Source organism: Neopelma chrysocephalum, unplaced genomic scaffold, assembly GCF_003984885.1.
Source record: "Neopelma chrysocephalum unplaced genomic scaffold, ASM398488v2 Primary Assembly neopelma1_149424, whole genome shotgun sequence".
In the NCBI taxonomy this organism is placed as follows: Eukaryota; Metazoa; Chordata; class Aves; order Passeriformes; family Pipridae; genus Neopelma; species Neopelma chrysocephalum.
This window is the reverse complement of record NW_020933634.1, coordinates 1-3854: the sequence shown is the minus strand read 5'-3', so window position 1 is coordinate 3854 and position 3854 is coordinate 1. Positions and strand designations below refer to the sequence as shown.

At 67.0% G+C, this 3854-nt stretch overlaps 1 pseudogene; it reads right to left on the bottom strand.

Annotated features, from left to right (window-relative positions):
* Nucleotides 1-80: 80 nt before the first annotated feature.
* Nucleotides 81-3844, bottom strand: LOC113962353 (annotated as a pseudogene).
* Between the last annotated feature and the right edge of the window lie 10 nt (nucleotides 3845-3854).

Sequence of the window (3854 nt, the reverse complement as noted above, 5' to 3'; positions counted from 1 at the left end):
ATTCCCTCTTGGGTCCCTCCCAACCCAGAACATTCCCTGATCCAAAAACAACTTCTCCAGGACCCCAAGCCCCATCCCACCACCCCCTTTTCCAGGACAGACCTTGGTGGTCCTCCTGAGGCTGCGCAGGATGTTCCTCCTGCGCGGGTCCTCGCCGTCGGCCGCCTCGTAGGGGATGACGGCGTTGTCGCCCTTGTAGCAGCCCTGGGAGCTCTGCTCCTCCTCCTTCTTGCGGCCCACGGGCCCCAGCTCGTCGTCGCTGCCCAGGCTGAGGCTGGGCCGGTAGCCGGCGAAGCGGCCGAGCCGCGGGCACCGCGCCCGGTACAGGGCGGGCTTGGCGGCCGCCGGGGCCTTGCGGCCGCGCTCCAGGGAGCTGGTGTCCATCTCGCTGTCCGAGCCGTTGCCGCTGCCGTTGGACTGCTGCTGCTGCTGCTGCGCCTTGTTGATGTTGCGGATGGTGATGATCTTGCCCTGGGTGCTGTCGTGGGGCACCGAGTAGATGTTCTCCTCCTCGCTGCGCGGCTTCACCACGGCGTCCATGGGCTCGGCGTAGTCCGAGGGGTCGAAGCAGTCGGCGGGCAGCCAGCCCGAGGAGGACACCGACCTCCTCTGCCCGTCCCGGTGGCCCTGCTCCAGGTAGGAGAGGTCGCCCTTGACGTCGAAGTGCACGGGGGGCTTGGGCTTCACCGGGGGAGGCACCTTGTTGTTCAGCTTGCTCTCGAAGGCGCTCACGACGGAGATGAAGGACAGCCCGTCGTTGCCCTCCAGCTCCATGGAGAGCTTCGAGTGGTCCTTGGGCAGGGCGGGCACGGCGGGCTCCTCCCGGAAGGGGCTGTAGCCGGGGGGCTCCGCGTCCTCCTCCGAGTCCTGCAGGTTGGAGTTGCAGAGGGGGGAGCCGGCGCGGGGCGAGTTGAACACCTCCTCGCCGGTGCTGCACGCCTCGGCCGCGTTGTCGTACATGTGGGCCGCCTCCACCATGTTCTTCTTCTCCACCACGTCCTTGAAGAAGGGCTGGAAGAGCTCCAGCTTGTGCTGCTGGGCGGCGGCGGGCTGGCCGCAGGCCACGGCGGCGAAGCGGCCCTCGATCTCCTGGGCGATCTCCTCGCCCTCGGCCAGCTGCTCGCGGCTCACCTCGTTGTCCAGGATGTCGGCCGAGCCGTCGGTGAGCGCCACGAGCTGCACGGGCACGATGTCCTGCACCTCGCAGAGGAAGGCCCGCAGCATGGCCAGCGACGCCCGGCGCCGCGCCGAGTAGAAGAGGACGTAGCCGTGCACCAGGCGGCTCTTGCGGGCGCCGAAGGACGCGTGGTAGGACAGCAGCGACAGCTCCGTGCGCCGCTTGTGGGGCCCCACGGGCAGCTCCAGCAGCACCGAGGAGCCGCTGCCGGGCGCCGGCCGGCAGGCCTGGGCCTGCAGCAGGGGCGGCAGCACGTCGTCGGCGCCGAAGGGGTCCCCGCACATGAGGCACATGACGATGCGCAGGTCCACGTCCGCCAGCTCCTTGAGGCCCGGCGTGGAGCCCACCAGGTTGAGGTTGCGCTTGGAGTCCAGCAGGCCCTTGAGGACCTGGCCGATCTGCTTCTCGTTGATGTTGCGGCCGTAGCCGATGCCGGCCGAGGCCGGGTCCAGGAAGACGCACTGGAGCTTGCTGGCGATCTGCTGGCCCTGCTGGATGAGGCTGTGCAGGGTCTCCCCGCCGGCGTCGCCGCCGCCCCGCTTGTTGACCAGGACGAGCGTCAGGGGCAGGTGCAGCAGGTGGTTCTCCCGGCGGCCCAGCGTGGACTCGCGGCTCTTCTCGATGCTCTCCACCACGTAGGACAGCGACTCCTTGGAGTTGTAGAGGCACAGGCAGCCGTGGGGCTGGAAGGTGGGCGTCTGGAAGGCGTTGACGGGCAGCCGCACGTTGCCCTCGATGGGCCGCAGCGACAGCTCGTACATCTTGCCCTCGATGACGTACTTGTCGTCGTTGGTGCAGAGCGCCCGGATCTCGTTGGCCAGCTCCCGCGCCAGCCCGTCCTTGCCCAGGATCACCAGGTTGATGCGGTCGACGTTGGAGTCCAGCAGCAGGTTCTTCTGGTTGCGCTCCGAGGGCCGGATGAAGCGGGAGCCCAGCAGCTGCTCCACCTTGGAGTCGGCGCAGCCGGGGCAGCTGGGGCACGTCTCCTTGGTGGGGTGGTAGACGAAGTGGATGTGCTTGAGGATGAGGGCGTCGCGCTCGGCCTGCAGCTTCTGCAGGGCCTTGAAGCGCTGCTCCTCGCCCAGCACGTCCTGGATGACGCCCATCTTCTCCTTGCTGGGCTTGGCGTCGAGCTCCAGCTCGTAGAACAGCTCCGAGTACTCCAGGAGCAGCTCCTGGAACTCCTCCTTGGCCCGGTCAATGATCTGCTTCTGGTGCTTGCCGTAGATGTCCATGTAGACGGGCTCCTCCAGCCACATGTAGAAGTCCTCGTTCATGATGAAGCTCCGGGCCTCCTCCCAGGGCTTGCCGGGCGTGACAAAGGGCGACGTCTCCAGGTTCTCCCGGAAGGCCCTCCTCATCTCCGCCCGCTTCCGCTCGTTCCGCAGCTTCTCCAGGTGGGCCTCGTAGAGCTGCTCGGCCGCCGGCGTCTCCATCAGGTCGAAGGGGATGCGCTCGTTCTCCACGTCGTCCACGTGGCTCGTGGCGTCCCAGGGCGTCTCCTCCAGCACCACGAACCACTTGAGGAAGTCGGGCTTGGCCTCCAGCAGCTTCTCCACCCGGCCCCGGCCCAGGTGGTCGATCTCGTCCAGGTCGGGGATGAGGGCGTCGAAGGCCTGGGGCAGCAGGGCCAGGTAGGTCTTGCGCCGGCGCTCGATGTGCTCCTGCTTGAGGCGGTGCACGTGCTGCAGGAAGAGCTTCTTGGCCTTCTGCGTGCCCTCCAGGTACACGTAGTCCTGGTACTCGGGCGACGGCTGCATCTTGCGGCTCACGTTGGCCCAGGCCTCGTTGTGGCTCTTGACGATGCGGCTGACGAGCCACTCGTACTTGTCCTTGGCCGCCGCGATCTGCTGGCTCTGCTGCTTCAGCGCCTCGAAGTAGGGGATGATCTTGGCCTTGCCCCGGCTCTTGTCCACCAGCTGCACCAGGGTGCTGAAGGCCAGGTCGACGTTGACGTTGGAGCGGGCCGAGGTCTCCACCACCTGCAGGTTCTTCTTGCCCAGGGCGAAGGCGTGGGCGTCGCGGATGTAGCGCTCCACGCCCTCGTCGCACTTGGTCAGCACCACCACGATGGGCTTCTTGGTCTTGGCCAGCTGGTTGTAGAGGTTCGACACGAACTTGAGCTGGTCGTCGAAGTTCCTGTTCATGCCCCGGCTGACGTCGACGCAGAGCAGGAACCCGTCCACCAGCAGCTTCCCGTCGGGCATCTGCTTCTGCTCGAAGTCCTGCTCCAGCCCCAGCTGGTCGGTGCAGAAGTACATGAGCTTCTCCGCCGACGCCAGCTTGGTGGCCGCCGCCCTCTTGATGTAGGGCTGCAGGGCCGTGCTGCGGTGGGGCTGGAAGGTCTGGTCGTCGATGAACTCCGTCTGCTCCACCACGTGCATCCTGCAGTCCACGCACTCCTCCAGCGCCCGCCCCACCTCCCCCCAGTAGAGGAAGTGGTCATTGTTGACCACCCGGCCCCCGAAGTCGCTGGTGCTCAGCACCGACGTGTGGTCCAGGTGGAACTCGTCGGCGCTGGGCCGCACGAAGCGGTTGCAGAGGCAGGACTTGCCGACGCCGCACTGCCCCTTCTCCTTCTCGGTGCCGGACAGCCCCACCACGCTCACGTTGTAGGTGGGAATGCGGCCGTCCTGCTTCCTGGCCATCATCATTGTCCCAGCATCCTGTCCCCCCC